The sequence below is a fragment of the Oryctolagus cuniculus genome, chromosome 13 (genome assembly GCF_964237555.1).
Source record: "Oryctolagus cuniculus chromosome 13, mOryCun1.1, whole genome shotgun sequence".
NCBI lineage: Eukaryota > Metazoa > Chordata > Mammalia > Lagomorpha > Leporidae > Oryctolagus > Oryctolagus cuniculus.
This window is the reverse complement of record NC_091444.1, coordinates 74658252-74678876: the sequence shown is the minus strand read 5'-3', so window position 1 is coordinate 74678876 and position 20625 is coordinate 74658252. Positions and strand designations below refer to the sequence as shown.

Genomic DNA, 20625 nt, shown 5'->3' with positions numbered 1-20625 from the left:
TGGAAAAGGAGCCGGGTGATGGGAGCCTGGAGGAAAGTGATCAGAATTATTGGGTTTAAAAGTGAGTATGTCAGAATTTTGGAGTCAATCTTATATTTGAACAGGAAAGCTTTGCCACCATGTTGGCTACATGACTTGTTATTCTCTAGCCCTATAGTGACTTCCCTTTTGAAAACAAAAATTATTCTGCACATGGTGAGCATGGTGCAAGAGAGGCCCAGACAGGAGAGATAAGGAGGGCCAGTACATCTGGGGAGAGGCTTAAACAATAGCCAGTGCTATTTTGTCCATAAGGAAAAAGATCAGAAAACTGATCATCTCTAAGCCTATAAAATGCTAAGGTTTTTTTGAAAGCAATAGTTCTAAAATTGGTCATAGCCTTGAGCAATTTATTAAATGTAACTCAACAGTTTTTAATGAGTTGGAGTCATGGTTGTGCATGTGTACTTTATTCCATAAGAGCCGTTGTTTACTGTCCCTTTTGCTAATGTCATCCCGTTTGCAATCTTTCTCACAGGTGGTTTTCTCCCAGCATTCTTTGTTTTTCCTAACTTGGACATCTAGTTTGCTGTATTGTGAGAAATCAGATAAACTCAGTTGTTAGAATTGCATGTAAAAGGAATCCATAAGACTGACACTGTGATGGGTGAGCTTTGGTAAGCAAAATCAGATGAGGGCTCTTTGTAGCCACAGAGATTTTTGGAAGTTGGCTTTGTAGCTTCACTCCATACTGTAGTTTTCTAGGAGGTTGACTGAAAGACTTCATTACATCATCTGGTCTGACCACCTTGTGTTGTACCTGAGCAAACTGTGACTCAGACCTAATAACAAAGGCTAATATTTACTGAGTACTTATGATGATTGGAATAATACTTTGTATACATCATCTCATTTGCCCCTACCACAGCTGTGTGAACTAAAGACCATTATCATCCTTGTTTTACAGATGAGAAAACCGAGGTACAAGAAGGTTAAGTAACTTGTGCAAGTTACACAGCTCTTAAAGTGGTTGAGAGAGGATTCAGATCAACACCACTTGGCCAAATTGGACCCTGGCAACCCTGTGGTTAGCCAACCAGAGAATCAGTGAAGGGTGAAGATGAGGGTTCAGGCCATCTGAATATTAGCCCAAGAATTGTAGACTGTGTCCTGATGTCTAAATCTACCGTGATAACATACACACACACACACACACACACACACACACACACCAGAGTCAGGCTGCCTTATAAACTTTTCTTAAAGCTGTTTTTCTTTCTTTTTTTTTTGACAGGCAGAGTTAGACAGAGAGAAAGACAGAGAGACAGAGAGAAAGGTCTTCCTTTTCCATTGGTTCTCCCCCAAAATGGCCGCTACGGCTGGCATGCCGCGCAGATCCGAAGCCAGGAGCCAGGTGCTTCCTCCTGGTCTCCCATGTGGGTGCAGGGCCCAAGGACCTGGGCCATCCTCCACTGCCCTCCTGGGCCACAGCAGAGAGCTGGATTGGAAGAGGAGCAACTGAGACAGAATCCAGCACCCCAATTAGGACTAGAACCTGGGGTGTCGGCACCACAGGCGGAGGATTAGCCAAGTGAGCCACAGCACCGGCCCCTAAAGTTGTTTTTCAAATCACCTCTTTTTCTCTCATTCTCTTTACACCACCTTGTAACAATTTATTTATTTATTTATTTATTTATTTATTTATTTATTTATTTTAGAGGTAGAGTTATAGACAGTGAGAGGGAGAGACAGTGAGAAAGGCCTTTCATCTGATGGTTCACTCTCCAAATGGCTGCAATGGCTGGAGCTGTACCTATCCAAAGCCAGGAGCCAGGAGCTTCTTCTGGGTTTCCCATGTGGGTACAGGGGCCCAAGTGCCTGGGCCATCTTGTACTGCTTTCCCAGGCCACAGGAGAGAGCTGGATTGGACTAGAGCAGCCGGGACTAGAACCGGCGCCCACATGGGATACGGGTGCTGCAGGTGGAGACTTAACTCACTGTGCCACAGTGCCACTCCTATAACAGTTTTTAATACTAGTGGTGTAGGCCTAAGAGAGAGATATGGGGTGTTTAATATTCTGTTCTTTTGCAGAACTATCCTGAATTTAATGATTGGCAAAGATTTTAGAAGAAAAATAAATGGAGAAACCTTCCTATCAGTTTCACAGTAAGAGACAAAAACTGGTGTGCAAAAGTTTTAAGCAAGCTATTAACTACAAATATTTTAATTTTTATTTATTTTTAAAGCTTTGTTTATATTTTTTTGAAAGCCAGTGTTACACAGTGAGAGGGAGAGGTGGGGGAGGGTGGAGGAGAGAGAGATATCTTCCATCTGCTGGCTCATTCCCCAAATGGCCACAATGGGGAGAGCTGGCTGGGAAGTGGGGCAGTCAAGACGAGCTCCCTTATGGGATGCCAGCGCTGCAGACAGCGGTTTAACTCGCTGAGCCACAGCACTGGCCCCAGTTCAAATATTTTAAAGAGGATATGCCTGGTCAGAAGTTTATCATCAGCCAATTAAGACATTCCATTCTTTTCAATGCTTTGTGATTAGAATTCGCTCACCTTACTTATACCAAATTCCAATAAGTAAACGTAGCATTTGTATCAGGGTGTTTCCCAACTATGAAGCTGTCTACAGGAGTTGTCCTCATTAGCCACAGACTTTCTGTGTCAAACAAATGTTTTTCTGGGGATGCTGTTGTCGTGTAGCAGGTAAAGCTGCTGCCTGAGACACTAGCATCCCATATGGGTGCTGGTTCCTATCCCAGATGCTCTGTTTCTGATCCAGCCCCCAGCAAATAGCCTGGGACAAGCAGCACAAGATGATCCAAGTGTTTGGGCCCCTGCCTCCCATGTAAGAGACCTGGATGAAGCTCCTGGATTCACGTGGTCTGGCTTAGCCCTGGCCACTGTGGCCACCTTGTGGGTGAACCAGCAGATAGAAGATCCCTCTCTCCTGTCTCTCTTCCTTTCTGTTATCTGACTTTTCAATAAATAAATAAATTTCTAAAAAATGTTTCTTGTAAAAGTAAATGGCATGGGCTAAAGGCCTGAATATACATATTACCAAAGCAGACATACAGGGGGAAAATAAACATATGAGAAAACCGTTCACATCCTACATTATTAAGGAAATGCAATGAGAGCTATCATGAGGGGTATGCATTTAGCCCAGCATTTAAGACAGTCCTGCCCCCCTTCCGTGTAACTAGGTTCAACACCCATCTCCAGCTGCTGATTCTAGCTTCCTGTTAATGTACACCCCAGGAGGCAGTGTCAATGCTCGAGTAACTGGGTTCCTATCACTTCTGTGGCAAACCTGCATTGAGTTCTTGCCTCCTGGTTTCATGCCTATCCCAGTCCAAGACATTGCAGGCCTTTGGTGAATGAACAATCAGTCAGGTGGGAGCTCTCTCCCTATTTTTCCTTCTCTCTGTCCTTCAAAAAAAAAAAATCAAAAAATTAAGACAACAGTGAGGAACCACTATATACCTATTAGAATGGTCAAATCCAAAATGGTACAATCTCAAATGCTAGTGAGGATGTAGACAATACTTTCATTCGTTGCTTTTGGGAGTGGGAACTGGTATGACCACTTTGGAAGACAGTTAGAAACTTCTTACTAAATATACTCTTATCATATAATCCAGCAACCTCAAGCCTTGGTATTCACTAAATGAATTGAAAACAAGGGGCCAGCACCATGGCTCACTTGGTTAGTCCTCCACCTGCGGTGCCGGCATCCAATACGGGCACCAGGTTCTAGTCCCAGTTGCTCCTCTTCCAGTCCAACTCTCTGCTGTGGCCTGGGAGGGCAGTGGAAGATGGCCCAAGTGCTTGGGCCCCTGCACCCGCATGGGAGACCAGGAGGAAGCACCTGGCTCCTGGCTTCGGATCAGCACAGCGCCGGCTGTAGTGGCCATTTAGGGAGTGAATCAACAGAAGGAAGGCCTTTCTCTCTGTCTTTCTCTCTCACTGTCTATAGCTCTACTTGTCAAATAAATTAAAAAGAAAACATGTCTACAGAAAAACTTACAAGTGGATGTTCACAGGAATTCTTTCTTTCATAACTACTAAACCAAGATGTCATAGAACTGACAAACTGTGGTACATATAGATAATAGAATATTACTGGGTGCTAAAAGGAAATAAGATATCAAGTCATGAAAAGACAAGAAGAAACTTACTTCACTTTAAACAGTGAAAAAAAAGTCTGAAAAAGCCACATACAGATTCCAATTATATGACATTCTGGAAAAGGCAAAACTATGGGGACAGTAAAAAAAAATAGATGGTTGCCAGGAGTTAGAGGAGAGAGAGGAATGAATAAACAGAGCTCAGAAGACTTTAGGCACTGAATGTACCCTGTGTGATACTATAATTGTGGATTCATGTCATTACATTTGTCTACATCTATAGAGTCAACTTACTGTCAACTGTGGACTCCGGGAGAAGATGTCTTCATGGATGTTCATTAATTATAACACATGAACCACTCTGGTTGGGGATATTAATGGGGAATGCTGTGCATCTGTGGGGAAAACCGTATGTGAGGAATCTCTCTACCTTCTACTCTATTTTGCTGTGAACCTGAAAGTGCCATGAAAAATAACGACTATTTTTTTTAAAAATCGGCAGCAGTGAATCATTGTTCAAATATTTTTAGCAGCTTTCATTAATAGATCAGCAACTGTTGCCGTGTAATGGGAAAAGCAGCTGCCTGTGATGTCAGCATCTCATATGAGCATAGGTTCACATCCTAGCTGCTCTACTTCTGATCCAGCTCCCTGCTGATGGCCTGGGAAAGTGGTGGAGGATTGCCTGAATGTTTGGGCCCCTGTCACCCATGTGGGAGACCCAGAGGAAGCCCCTGACTCCTGGCATCAGCTTGGCTCAGCCCTGGCTGTTGTGGCCATCTGGGGAGTGAACCAGTGGATGGAAGATCCATTTCTATCTTTCTGTCTCTAAAAAAATAGATCAGAAATTTTACTGCACAGGATCATTGCTGCTTTTGATAAAGTTATATTTAAGTTTGGAACTCTGCATGTTTATATTTTGTCAAATGAATATCTGATATCAGTCTCAGGCATTTTTTTTTTTACAATTCCTTTACTGGTGTTAAAAGTTTGTAGATATTGTAAAACATTTATTTTTCAAGTTTAGGATGTACACAGGATTCATGTGTTCAAATGTGTTTTGGGGGCTGGCAACTTAAACAGAAACACTGTGCTCTGGAATGCATTTGCATTTATTTCTGCATAACTCTTCACAGGCCCACAGCGACATGCATAGATATATGATCACACACAAAAATATGCACCAGCATACAAATATAGACAAATACATAGAGATCCATGTAGTATAGCACACACATAAATATACATGGAAACAACTCACAAAATGACAAACATACAGACAGACCCACAGACACATGTAGATGGACACACACACAATATATATATAAAGACAATCACAGACATGCGTATGTCCACTGTACTATTTATACCTTTGTTGGTCATGGACTATTAAACAGACGTGTTCTCCATCTCAGCTGTGGGAGATTTTAGTGGCAAATTCAGAAGTATGAATTAAACTATGTGTACTCATTTGTGTTTTGCATTGTAATTGCTCTGATTTTTCATACATCATAGTCTGTGAATCACCTTCTCTGATTGTCTCTGAAACTTAAGGCCTCTGGTCTGCGACCACTGACAGTGGAACTCCAACTTCATTTCACAGGCAGAGTGGGGATGTTCTGGTCAGAACAATGGGACAAACACCTGCACACATGAGCGGTTGTCTCAGTCCTGGCCTCTTTCTTTGCAAATCTGGGAACCATGTACCTTACATGTTTTGATTATCTGCTATTCTTTTCTGAAGGTAGGAGAGAGGATGGGAAGAAAACCAGGCTACAGGGAAAAAACCCTGTGGAAATTTGCTCTGCTGATTCCCCTAGCGTGGAGTTCAATTACTGACTCATAAATGTATTTGGATGCACCTTATCTAATTACAACTACCTGGCTGTATCATTCTTCTTTCAGCCAGTGTATCTATCCAAGTTTCCATCTGTATATCTGCTCTAACAGATCTTTCTAAAATAACTTTCACCATCATATGTGAAGTGCATCCTTTGAAACCTGATTATTAAGTCTAGGGAGTACTAGCTTATGTATTTGCTATCTCCCAATTAGTTTGGTTCAAGGTGTCATTGCATAGCACTGTGGTTTGTTTTGGTGGGTGAATGGAAACATTTATTTACTTCGTGAAGTGAGAGGAAACACATAAATACAAGATAAATCAGATAGTGAGGAACATGGAGAAAATCCAATAATGATTATAAATAGGAGCTAACATTCATTGATCATTTCCTATACATTAAACTCTATGCCATGAGCTTTGCGTTCATCATCTTAATCCTCTCAATAACTCTGTAAAGTAAAGGTTTATATATGAGTGAGGAAACTGAGACTCAATCCTTCTTAGATATGAAACATTGTTTTTCAAAAGATGCTTCAGACATGGAAAATTTGACACATGGATTCAGATTCTCAAAATTTAATGTGGATTTTGGGAACTTGTTCCTCAACTCCACTCCCCACCTCTTCCCCATAACCCTGGCTCTTGTGTATTTAATGCTTTTTACATGATCAGTTTTTGCAAATGTGCTGATGGTAACAGAACATCATTAAGGTGTGCTCTTTTATGTTTTCAGTGATGTGTAGGGGTTAAACAAACTGCCTGGATATCAATTCTGACTGTGCTGCTTTTCAGCTCTGTGACCTTGGGCAAATCAATTAACTTTTCTGTGCCTTAATGTTCTAGTCTATAAAATAGGATAATTATAGCATCCCCCTCATGGAACTGTAATGATGATTAAATGAGTCAGCATGGGGAATGTTTTCAGAACATTGCTTGGCACATGGTAAGCAACATACTAGATCAGTTGCTGTAATTTTTGATCTTTGTTCACAGTTTTGGTTCTTCATTTCCTCATAAGCAACTGGAATGTCCCTCATCCAAATGTAAATGAGAAGAAGGAAAAAACACACGCTTTCATACATGTCTTATTGGAATGCAAGCTGAGCTCCTATTGAGAACGCATCTCTTTATAAGAGAATGGACTATAGAGAAGGAGCTATTAGTCCTTAAAAGCCCCTCAATCTCCGACATAGCTGCTTAGCTCGATGATCTGGTTGAACCTGTGACAGCAGTGGAGTCAACAGGAGTGTCCAGGTCCATTTCATTACCTTTGTAAAATAGGATGAAAGTTGACCAACCAGTAGCCTATGGCAATAGGTTAGTCAAACTGAGACTTGACTAAGAGGCTGATCATAATAAGGTAAGGAGAACAACAAGCAAGATATTTGAATGGCAGGGTTGTGTGGGTGGCAGGCTTGTTGTTGAGGTAACTGATGTTATGACTTTATTGCACTATTATTTCAGTCAAGTGAAATATCTCTGTGACAAGCCAAGACAGAGCTCTGAAACAATACAGGCTCACTGCTCTTTTTTGTTTCTTCTTTCTTTTTACCTCCTCTCTCCCATCCTCACTCCCTCCTTTCCTTCCTTCTCTTTCCCATCTCTTTTCCCCTTTTCTTCTTCCCTCCTTCTTTGCATCCCCTCCACCCCGTCCCTCTTTGGTCATTGTGGGAAGTCAGCTCTATTTCTGTGACAGCCCTGACAAGGACCTTGGTGACCCACTCATTGCAGGCAGCTACAAAAATTGTAGTTTTCCTTCTGCCCTAAGGTTTAAAGACATTCTTATCAGTGCTGGATTGTGAGAAATATATGGCGGATGCATTGTCAGGACACATTGCCAATGCAAGTAATACATATAGAATTATAAAGAAACTTTGGACTAAAATGACGACACATAACAAAGAAACTTAGAATGACAAGTTGAATGCAGTCTTCACTTCTTCATTAACTTTGTTTTTATAAATCTGTACTGACTTGTTGGAACTACCATTACTGTAATATTGGAATGGTCTATAAAGAAAAACAGAGCATAATTATTCAGCATGTTCAGAGATTTCTGAAAGATCCTGCCTCATTCTTCCCACAGAAGTCAGCAAATCCAACACCAAACATTCTTACAGGGAAACCAAACAAAATAAAAAGCCTAACAAAGTGAAAACACTTTTCAATGTTTGTCCTATTGCTCTTCTTCTATGATGAGGATCTCACCTCTCAGCTTTTCTTTGGCCACAGAATTTTTTTTTGACAGGCAGAGTGGACAGTGAGAGAGAGAGACAGAGAGAGACAGAGAGAAAGGTCTTCCTTTTCCGTTGGTTCACCCCACAATGGCCACTGAAGCCAGCGCGCTGCGGCCGGTGCACCTTGCTGATCCGAAGCTCGGAGCCAAGTGCTTCTGGTCTCCCATGTGGGTGCAGGGCCCAAGGACTTGGGCCATCCTCCACTGCACTCCCAGGCCACAGCAGAGAGCTGGCCTGGAAGAGGAGCAACCGGGACAGAATCCTGCGCCCAGACCAGGACTAGAACCTGGGGTGCCAGCGCCGCAGGCGGAGGATTAGCCTATTGAGCCACGGCGCCGGCCGGCCACAGAATATTTTAAATCAGTTAAGGGGAGTCAGAAGTAATGAGATGCTAGGGCACATTCCTACATCAGAAATAATCATTGTTCCACCTACAAATACCCTGAGATCTTGAACTGCTCGAAATCCATGACTTACTTCCATACGAGTCATCTCAAAGTGTCTGGGACCGTTTTCTCAGAAATCCTGTTAAGATGTATCTATTGCTAAGTTGTTGCTTAAGTTGTATACTTCTTTTGTGTCATTCTTTTTTCCTTTTGGCAAAGGTTGTTTCTCATGTTTAAATCTCATTTACTCATGAAGATAATAAATTCCTTGGAAGCTAGATTGTATCTTATGCTGATCTATATCCCTGTGGCAGTCTCATACCTACAATAGAGGTTTGCAACAGGTACTTGTTGCCTTTTGATGGTCCGTGTTGACCCTCTATCTCAGGTCAAACTCACCTGAGTTTGGATTCCTCTTCTGGAGGAGCTATATGGTTGCTAGTGACTGGATATTTCTTTTGCAAATAAAAGGGGGAAGAGATGCTAGGGTCTCTTTTTAATTTAAGCTTCTCCTTGAGCTAGGGATGTGATGGGCCACAAACAGAACCGATTGATGCAATTTCACAATTGTTTTATTTGTGAGTCTGGGAGAAAGTATGCTCTCATCTGTAAATTCTCATTTCATGCACAACAGTGCCTTATGCACACTTGGGCATGGTATTGGTGAAGATAGGAAGATAAAAGTAGATGAAGAAAATCTCCCAGGATTGTTGGCTGGTCTTGTTTCCCACTCTTTTGCCACCAAACCCAGGGAAACAAGAAATAAGCTGACATAGCTTGGAGGTGAAACTTTGTGTTTGTAACGTCAGAGGGGAAAATAAAAAAAAAAATAGAAAAAGTTAAAAAAAAAAAAAAGGAGAGACAGCCACTTCTCCTTTCATTTGGAAAGTTAGGATATTACCCTTGACTTCAACCTGTGAATATTATTTGAACAGTTTTCTAGACTCTTGCTTTTAACTTTAAAGACAACCTTTGAATGGGAATGTTCAATTATAACATCCAGGTTACAAAAGAGCAAACAGGCAAGGTTGAATTTATCACTGAGTTTTTAGGTCAACTGCTAACAGTTCTAGGTATCTGATTCCAAAGCAAACATATCATATAGCTATTAGGATACCCTTGGGGGCATTTAAGCTAAGTAAAAGGGCAAGCAAGGATCTCTTGCACAGATTGCCACTGCAGTCAAAGATACCAACGTATCTGGAGGTGAAAATTTCATTTTGTTTCTTTTGCTTTAAATTATCCATAATAGTTTTTCCCTTGTGAAGTTTTATGGAAATGACAACTATTTAATTGGGTATACAGATAAAACTAATAATTACAATAATTACTGCTCTCTTCCTAATTGCTACTGGGTCTTTCTGGGATATTGACTAGCCTCACTTATTTGAAAATTCCTCACAGCTTCCTGAGCCTTGGTTGCTTTGTTTATAGTAAGGAGATAGGAAGCTGTCAATTTATGTAATATTACTATCTTTTTCACATAAAGCATTTCTATGATGAATAATTTACCCAGAATTGTTCTCTAAGCAAAAGATTTAGAACAATAATTCCATGTTAAGATGAAAATATACTTATCTACACCTCACTATTTCAATTTATTGTATCTTTGGTGGGGATGGGGAATGGGGAGTGACGTTTGAGGCATTAGGTTAGAGGAACTTAAATAGCAGTTTGTGTGAACGAACCTACTTGAACTGTTTTTTTATTTACTTTTTAAAAAATTATTTAAGATATACAAATTGCATGTATTTCCTATATATAGAGTCAGAAACACAGTGATACTTCCCACCCTACCCTCCCTCCTGGTCACACTCCCCCACTTAATTTTTATAAGATCTATTTTGTTTACTTTAATCTCATAAGATTAACCCTACACCAAGTAAAGAGTTCAACAAATAATATGAAGCAGAAAGCAATGTTCTTTAATAGTCGAGACAAGGACTATAAACAATCATTGAATCTCAAAATGTCACTTTCACTCCAATACATTACTTTTTAGGTATGCTATTAGTTACCATAGATCAAGGAAAATGCATGGTATTTATTTTTTTGGGACTGGTTTATTTCACTAAGCTTAATAGTTTCCAGTTGCATCCATTTTGTTGATGTTTTCTTTTATAAAAATTATTTATTAAGTAGTAGTGCAGATGAAACCTACATAAATATGTTTCTTTTAAAGAAAAGTCAGTTATTAATCATTGTGGTGTGTGATATAGTTAGGTACAGTTTTCTCAATCAAAAAGTGAAATAAGCAGTTTAAGCTGCTGCTTGCAACATGGGAATCCCATATCCAAGTGTCTGTTTCAGTCCTGGCTACTCTGCTTCTGATCCAGATTCCTTCTACTGCACTTAGGAAAACAGTAGAAGATGACCCAAGTGCCTGGGCCCATGTCTCCCACGTGCTATACCCATGTGGGATACCGGGATGGAATTCCTGGCTCGTGGCTTCAGCCTGGCCCAGCTCTGACTCTTGTGGTCATTTGGGGAGTGAACCAGAAGATGGAAGATCTCTCTCTCTGTATATCCCTCTCTCTCTGTTGCTCTGCCTTTCAACTAACTGAATAAGCAAATCTTTTTTTAACAGTGAAAAATAATTTTCATAGCTATATTAATCAGAATCTCCTGGTTTTATAATGTGTGTTATTTTCAGTACAGGAATATTAATCCATAAAAACGCAATACTTTTGTGACTCTGTGCTAATCCATCTTACTCAGAGTAACTTAACATGTTACAAGCTTTTACCTTTATAAGTTGCAATCTTGGAAAGCTGTTCTACATGAATACACATTTTGCTTAAGCTCGATGTACAGGTACATTGAATTCTAAAGCTTTTGAGACAGTGTTTAAAAATATTTGCGTACATCTACTTGTGTGTGTTCATTTTTTTTTAATTTATTTTTTATTTTTTGACAGGCAGAATTAGACAGTGAGAGACAGAGACAGAGAGAAAGGTCTTCCTTCCGTTACTTCAACCCCCTGGTCTCCCATGTAGGTGCAGGGCCCAAGCACTTGGGCCATCCTCCACCGCCCTTCCGGGCCACAGTAGAGAGCTGGACTGGAAGAGGAGCAACCAGGACAGAATCTGGTGCCCTGACCGGGACTAGAACCCGGGGTGCTGGCGCCGCAGGCAGAGGATTAGCCTAGTGAGCTGCGGCTGTGTGTTCAATTTTGACAACAACTACTGGTGATTGAGCTATGTCAGAATCTATATAATGGATCTCAGAGAGTCTCCGGGGAAAGCCAATACCAGGCTTCTTGGGGCCATAACATAGATTACTCTCTCTGTTCCTAGGAGTTTTGTTTTTTCAATATTGAATATGTTCAAATTAAGTTGGAATTCTCAAACTAAGTTGGATTTCCAAGATTCTCATAATCATAAGCATCTTCTGTGGTATTATTTCTGAAATAATACAGTGCTTTAAAATGCATATGTTCAGGATCTCCTTTAGAGACTTTTAAAATGTTTATTTATTAGAGAGGAAGAGAGAGAGAGAGAGAGAACGAGAGAGAGAGTGAGAGAGAGAGAGAGAGAGCTCTTCCATCTGCTGGAAGGTCCCTGGGCCAGAGTCAGGAGCTAGAAATTCAATCCAGATCTCCCTTATGAATGACAGGGATCCAACAACTTGAGCCATCTCCCTTGCCTCCCAACATCCACATTGGCAGGAAGTTGGAATCTGGTGCCAGGAGACAAACCCAAGGACTCTGATATGGGAAGTGGGTGCCTTAATCGGTAAAATTAATTGTGAGACCAAATATTTGTCCCTCCTTTAGCGATTTTTGACTTCTGAGGTCTAGAGCAGTATTCAGGAGGTTCTTCAGATCAAGCAGATTGGAAAAAAGTGTTAATGAATAAAGATCAACAGAAGTTTGCCAATCATGCAGAATTACCCAACTAATTGAAATAGAGTAAAATAAGTTTTTCTCAAAAAACTAAACATTGTACACAGATGTCATAAAATTGAAAAGCACAACTCTTCTCTTACTTCCATCACTGAAAATCATAGCTTTTAAGAAGCAAACCCATCTACGGCACCATGAACCATTAAAGCCTTTGATTCTTCTAACGCTTGTTGGTGAAACCATCCAAGACTAGTTGTTATTGTGATTCTCTCACTTGCCTCTTATTCCAGATATCTGGCAGAAAAAGATACAATGACTGTTTTAGATGTGATCTGAACATAACTCATTCTTGGTTTATATTGAAAATGTGGACACTGGGCGATTAGACTGGGTTGCAGAATTTTCAGCCACTTGTGGAATTCTGTAAGACAGTGGCTAAGGGGGGTAAAATGACTCTGTCTTCTTGAGCAACGTAGTGAATATGGAACTTCTGTTTTTGACTCTCCCTTCCAGTCCATTGTGAAATAATTGCCAAGCTTGTTTGTCTGGCATGAGTTTACCACAGCCAAACCCACGTGGCTAGAGATTAAACCGACTTTCTCAAGGCACACAGAAAAGTTTACTGTATGTTTTCTTCTCCATTTTCACAATTTTATTAGCCTTTAATAAGCATTTTCTCAGAGCCTGGCAGTTTCCAAACATTTTAAAATCATTTTTACTAGCGGCTTCTACAACACACTTATGGAGTGGGTCTATACTTTCAGCCATGTTTTTATGGGCTATGTGTGAGCAAAAATGCAAAGAACAGAGACCGATTTCACTTTTAAACTTGATTCCTCGCTGTAAACCACAGGGAGCAAAAGAAAGGACTTGCCTGCTTTTTCATGTTTGGTGTTACATAAACACGGTAACTGATGTGGTTCCAATATGCAGGTGTGCTAATTTCATTTTGTTTCCATAAAGCAAGCCTGTTCAGAAATGTGATTTATGGTAATACTTGGGAAAGCAAATTCTCCAACTTATAAGAGTGCATGTGTTACTTAAAGACAAAACTAAACAACAACAAACACTTTTGAAAATGACTATGTAATTCTAGTTGCTAGGAATAAACTCCACAGTAAGATTTTTCAGTTAAGTCCTATGAGAAATTAGTGTAATGATATAATAACCCAGCTTGTCTTTTCTTTACACAGAAGGTGCTTCATTTACTGAAATATAAACTGATGATTAAGATCTAAGAATTTTTACTAATAACTTACTGATTCTTTAACTTCCTCATAGAAGCAATTTTTTACATTTGACCTATTTGAGGTTTCACAAAAACTAAGCATCATTATTTAACCTCTCTCCAAGTCAATAACCTTCTTTAATCACTTAATCATGTCACTTATTGGGCATTGGAAAACTTAAATTTAAAGACATAATAACTCCCTCTATTCCTTCCTTTCTTTTATGACACTTCAGATCCATAACAGTTAGGAAATGGAGCTATTAACACTGAATTAATAAAGAATATTCCATTATAAAGTAGCTTCCCTAGTGAAATTTATAAGCTTATAAAAAGCACAGATGTCATTGTTTAAATTAATCAACAATATTCTTTGCACATTGAAAATTATTTTCAATAAGTGATGCTTTGATAAGTGGAGGGGAGATTCAAATTACATAGTGATTTGTTAAATTGTTTTCATTATCATATATACTCTCATTTATTTTATGTTTACAATTTCAAAAAATGTGTTCTTTTGTGATAGAAGCTGAATTGATTACTACTTTAGTTCGCTTAAGTTTGAAATACTACTTCTTCTCGGCTTTTTGGCTAAGATCAAGTGTGAAATACTTCGTATGTCGCTGTTTATGTGGAAGTTTAGAAAACATTTAGTCCAGCAAATGGGAGGTTGTAGTTGATGCAAAAACTCTAATACATGGACTTAACTGGCAATGGAAAATATTTGTTTATAATTAACAACCTGTTAATTGAGAAAATTGATTTCCTTAAAACAAAAATAACAATTCATATTTAGAAAAATTTAGTTTCTCTTTTCTTAGTTGCTAAGTTCACAGATCCAAAGCAAGCAAAACATGTATTTCTGAGAAATTTAGCAATACATGACTATATCTACACTCTCACTCAAGGGTGAAATATATAAAAAATAAATTAATGGATATTTGAATTTTTAATGCTGTTACACATATTATCGTATATCCTAGTATGTTTTTATTTATTTTGTGCAGTTAGTACATTTTATTTCATTATAAAATGTTTTATATTTATCTTAAATTACGGATTTCAGAATGATGCAATAAAAAGTTGATGTGTATGTTAATAATTATTGTATTGGATAAGTTTTCATGGTTATGTTATAAGATAAGATAATTCCAAAGAAACAGAAGTAAACTAAAACTTTTAAAGTGAAACTTGGTGATACATTTATAAATTAAACGAATGCAAAGTTATCCTATGATAACTTTTAGATCATGTATACTACACTGAGATTATTTTTAGCCTACTATCCTCTATAATTAATGTTTATTATCATCATTATTAAAAAGTTGACATTCTTACTAAACTTCTTTTTTCACAGAACTTTTCTTTACGTCCATGGAAGAACCTTGGGTGTTGGTGCTCTGTTTTATTTATCTCGTCATGCATAGAGTAACCTGGGCTCTCACTGTTTAGTCTCATGGGTAAGAATCTCATCTTCTGTATTTTTTTATGTGGTAAAGCTTTTGAACTGATATTTTTATAGTAAACACCTAAATAAAGGAAAATAAAATTTTTCCCATCCAACTGAACAGAGAAAGAAAGAAAGAAAAGAAAATGGAAACAAAATCTATCTTGTAGAAAATTAATGAATCCACTGCATCTAGGATTGGCTTTTATAGTGTTCTTATGAGTTTATCTTTGTACAATGAAGGCAAGCATTTTAGCTTTAAGGTAGAGATTTCTCCCAATATCTTAGGATCTAATAGTTCAATTCAAGAACAACAACAGCAAAAGATATAATTAGCCACCATTGTATATACGCTTGCTGTACTTTCTGGTAGTGAAAGTGTTTGCTTTTTAGTATCTTTGAAGCTCACGTCCCCTCTACGGAGTTCATGGCAAGCAGATCTTTAGAATGAGTGATTGTTTCTTAGGGCAAATGTTCAGGTTTGGAGGGTTAATTTACCTGCAGTAAAAACCTGATAGGACGAATCCAAAATTCTAACCACATAACCAAGGAACATGGAATGGAAAGTGCAACGGAGACCGATCTGGTAGCAATGATTCCACACATGCATCAGCTGCACTACCCAAAGGAAGAAACACATTGAACCCTTCCAGAAATTCTCTCTCAAGGCATGCACAGGAAAACAAAGAGAACCCCAAGACTCACAGTTCATTTGAATTCACAAGGGAAAATTTTCAGGATGAATGTTGCGTTGACGTTGTCTTACTGATGCAGAGGAAGCCAAACCTGTTTTTAATTGCAAAACCAAATGGTTTATGCATAGGCTCTGCCATGCTTGTGTGAACATGTTGCTTTTATAGCCCCCCTCCCCCTCCACAAACACGAGACTAGGCTTGCCAATATTATGTTTGAGCTTGGTCACATTTAAAGTGAGAAGCCTTGCAGGGATTTTTGAAGGTAAGTAGGGGAGGGATGTCAATCTGTCAGAGATGTCGCCATAAGTAGATCTATCTGCCTATCTGTTACCACTTGCTAATTATGGATTTGGGTGATAATTGTCATAAACTTTGCCATAAAAGTGCAATAATAATGCATTTTTAGGGAATAGAGAGTAATGAATGAAGAGGGATGAAGCTAAATTCTAAGGGTTTCTGATCAGCAGATCATAAGGTTTGTGCTCTAGAACTGTTTCAGTATTTAATGTTCCAATGAATACACATATTGTTGCATGTATTGGGTTGCTTCAGGCAACATTGCTAACATTCCATTATCGGACTAGTGAGTGTACACAGAACTGGGTCTGTAGAAAAGCTTTTCTTTTCATGGCCAAAAAAAAAAGTCTTTAGGAATACTCTGTCCTTGTTAGAGATATGCTGAAGAGGTCTAAGAAATAAAGCCAAACAAATGACCAATAAAAGAAGGAGCTGCTTTGTGTTTGTAAGGAATAGACCAATAAGGGCAAAATCAGATCCTGGAAACATTTTGAGAAAGGTCTCGGATATTTTTGCAAAGACTTACAGTTAAGGAAGAGAAAAAGCATAAAAGAGGGCTCATAATTTATAAAGAAAATCTAAGCTCTTCTGCAAAGGATTGGTAATAAAGGATATAACTGAGAAAAGTTTCTCCTCTTTGTCCAATTCTTGAAACCATTAATGTCACAAGCCATTGACATTAACTGCTTATTACCACATTTCTGCCCCAACCACCCACTATCATTTGAACACACACACACACACACACACACACTTACCCACACACCATGGCTTTAAATATTAATTTCACTCAGTTTGGCAATATGAGTCTAAACATTGAGTTTAAGAAGTCGACTCTTTTATCAGTGAGTTGAATTGAATAAAATTATTTTGATGCTACATAAAAGATGGGTAATCTTATGTCCAGGAACATTGACTTATCCTTCTGCCTTCAAAGTAACTTGTTAGCAATTATTGATGAAGGAGGCATCCTTCCTAAAATAGCCTTCCTCTGATACCCGGGATTTTCAACAAAGAGAAGTTCAGTAGCCGGCCATCATGAGATCAGGAGTGCCATTGGGCGTTGATGCTTACTAATGTATTATGTAATCAAGCAGATAGTTCTAATTCTGCTCAATGAAGGGAAACATACCTTAAAGGAATTAGAGTCTCTGCCTATACGTTCAGATTCAGTGTATGGAGTCTAAGTAAATATATGCACAAATTTCTATTGACACATATATACATTTATCAAGATTCATTAGATAAGGAATAGTAGTGACGGGTTCATTCAAACAACAAAGAATAGGAACTTAGGCATTCAAACAAACACTCAATACAAAATATTCCTGTCACCCCTTTACCTGTTACCCACACTTGTACACAGATGGACATAATCATGACTATGAAGACAGTCATATACATGTTTCCTTACCTTTCCTTCCAGCCCAGAATGCCCAGACCTTACTTCTCATCATAGTTTGTGCTATTCATTTATTTCAGGGTCAAATTCATCATGGGGTCTTTCCAATAAGAGAAGTGGAATGTATACTAATAGTGCTTACACCTGTTGAGCTCCTTGTTTCAGATTCAGAGAAAGGTGCTAGACAGTCATCTTTGGTATTTGTTTCCTCCAAACTGTATATTCCTAGGATATAGCACCAATGTGAAGCTTAAAAAACACAGTATAAAAATCCTTGGCTGGCGCCGCGGCTCACTAGGCTAATCCTCCGCCTTGTGGCGCCGGCACACCGGGTTCTAGTCCCGGTCGGGGCACCGGATTCTGTCCCGGTTGCCCCTCTTACAGTCCAGCTCTCTGCTGTGGCCAGGGAGTGCAGTGGAGGATGGCCCAAGTGCTTGGGCCCTGCACCCCATGGGAGACCAGGATAAGTACCTGGCTCCTGCCATCGGATCAGCACGGTGCGCCGGCCGCAGCGGCCATTGGAGGGTGAACCAACGACAAAGGAAGACCTTTCTCTCTGTCTCTCTCTCTCACTGTCCACTCTGCCTGTCAAAAAAAAAAAAAAATCCTTGAAGGTCAGAATAGCCATAATAAAATCAGTTATGCATTGTGGATCAGCAAAGTGTATGGCAGATAATATAGAAATAACATGTATATATCACAAGAACATTATTGGGGATGGGGATGCTATTATTACACCTGTTTAATAAAATGAGGAAATGGAGGCTCAGATAATTACTAGAGGCCTTGCTGGAAGCTAAATAAAAAATCAAATTCATATCTGTAAAACCCTGTACTCTCATTTATGTCTTTCATTTTCCTCTGATACCAGTGCCATAATGGATGAAAAATGCCATTAAAAGGGAGAAGATATTTGTTGTTGGTTTCTAGGGCATGAGTCTTAGGTAGATTCTTTGCCCTTGTATTTAGTTCAAGGAGACAATGAAAACACAATGAAACAATTCTCTTCTCTACAACTTGGGACTAGGAGAGAAAGCATTTTATTTTGTATCTAGTGGGAAGTGTACGAGGCACATTGGGAAGAGGAGATGCCACCTGATGCATGCGCTACTGCCATCTGCTTCACTCCACGTTCAGGGAGACTTGTCTGCATCATGCAAGAGTGAGGAAGAGAGAATGTGGGAATGGAGCCAAGGTGAACGGAGAAGTGCTCTGGTGGAGCACACTAAAGACTCAGAGAACACAGAGAATGGTGATTTAGTCCAGCTGGGGTGAGGGCGAGGTAGGGAAAGAGGCACCAGGTATGACGGAACCAGTGGCTCTACAGCAATGGGAGTATGACTGATGCTGCCTTCTCAAAGACTCCGGAAGTTCCTGGGGCAGAGAAATGACTCAGGACACAATGGGATAAACTCAAAGCAAGAAGCACCCTTGCTCTCAGGCACATGAAACCTGTCAACCAGAGCCAGCTACATCCACACACAGCACAAAATAAAGAATCAGGGCTTCTTGTTCAAAAAAGCAGAAAAGAAACATGATGATAGAGGTCCTAAAATGTTAAGTTTGAGTAAATTCACTCTCTCTTTTGACTGGCCATGATTTATTTTATTTTTTTTATAAAACATACTGATGTATTTATTATATAATTACTTTAAAAAAATTTATTTGGGAGGTGGAGAGGTCTTATCCCTGGTTCATTCCTCAACAGTTGGAGCTGGCCTGGGGCTGGAGCCAGGAGTGGGGAATGCAATCCAGGTGTCCTTGGAAGGGTCAGGAATCCAATTATCTGAGCCATCACCACTGTCTCCCATCATCTGCATTGTCAAGAAACTGCAGTCAGGAGCTGGAGCTAGGAATGGAACCCAAGTCTTCTAATGTGCGGTGTGAACATCTTAACTGTTATGCTAAGTGTCTGCACCTGGTCATGGAGTTTTTAGTTGCTGTTTAATATCATTATATGCAAAGAAAATCTTAAAAAAATAAATTTTTGGCCAGCACCGTGGCTCACTAGGCCAATCCTCCTCCTGCAGCACCGGCACCCTGGGTTCTAGTCCTGGTTGGGGTGCCAGATTCTGTCCCGGTTGCTTCTCTTCAAGTCCAGCTCTCTGCTGTGGAGGGCAGTGGAGGATGGCCCAAGTGCTTGGGCCCTGCACCTGCATGGGAGACCAGGAGGAAGCACCCTGCTCCTGGCTTCAGATCGGCGCAGTGTGCTGGCCATAGCGGCCATTTGGGGGGTGAACCAACGGAAAGGATGACCTTTCTCTCTGTCTCTCTCTCTCTCTCTCTCTCACTGTCCACTCTGCCTGTCAAAAAAAAATTAAAAAAATAAATTCTTAACATGGATTTTTACCATCCATTTTATATTACACCATGCTAATTTTCAATATAAATATAAGAGGATTTAACTAGTAAATGAAATTAATGAAATTACACAAAGTATATTTTATACCTCATGTGTGTGTGTGTGTGTGTGTATGAGTTTTCTTACCAGCACTGTGGAAACACTGCATAAAACTAATTCACTTTTCTTTATTTCACTTCTTGTTGCAAGTACATTCTGCCAACCCAGTGTGCTTAGCTTTTTCTCTCTGGAGGCTCTTTGATTTTCCATGCATCACGGTCACGGGCATCACAAATACTCGAGTAGGGTGACAAGGAATGGAGGAATCACATATTTTGTGTATTTTTCTCTGCTTATGCATGTTCTCTACTGTCTCATTGGATGTCACTTACACAACATCAGTTCAAAGATTAAATTATTGAGAGTTTCAAGACAGTGACAGCAGAGCATTAAATCAAACATAGAGTCTTTTTGAGCTTGGGGTCTGGTGCGATTGCAAGTCCAGGAAGCTGTCTTTGCTTTCAACACAATCTCATCTTGGACAACAAAGCAAGGTCAAGAGATCAAACAGGAGTTCTCTGTTCTTTGGTGCTTAGGTTGAGGGAATCCACCACCCTTCAATCTGCAAAAGTCCAGACCAGGAATACAGAGCTTATTACTGAAAAGGAAAGATAAATGATTTGCTCACCCTGTATTAGAGTGAACTTGTACAGGAGGCATGGTGGGCACTCCCATGCTGATTAGGGCATCCTGTTGGTTCTCTAGGTTTTCCTGAGTTGAGATTCCC

The 20625-nt window shown here is 39.7% G+C and overlaps 2 long non-coding RNA genes across 3 annotated transcripts in view; one reads left to right on the top strand and one right to left on the bottom strand.

Moving 5' to 3' along the window:
• The window catches only part of LOC127483581 (uncharacterized), a 47292-nt gene extending 31375 nt beyond the window's left edge, over window positions 1-15917 (bottom strand). For both annotated transcript variants that reach the window (XR_007910006.1, XR_007910005.1), the window contains exon 1: window positions 15809-15917. This is a non-coding gene — a long non-coding RNA (uncharacterized lncRNA). The remainder of the gene's footprint in view (window positions 1-15808) is intronic.
• LOC127483582 (uncharacterized) overlaps window positions 9751-20625 on the top strand; it is a 34255-nt gene continuing 23380 nt past the window's right edge. The window contains exons 1-2 of the long non-coding RNA XR_007910007.2: window positions 9751-9790; window positions 15014-15116. This is a non-coding gene — a long non-coding RNA (uncharacterized lncRNA). The remainder of the gene's footprint in view (window positions 9791-15013; window positions 15117-20625) is intronic.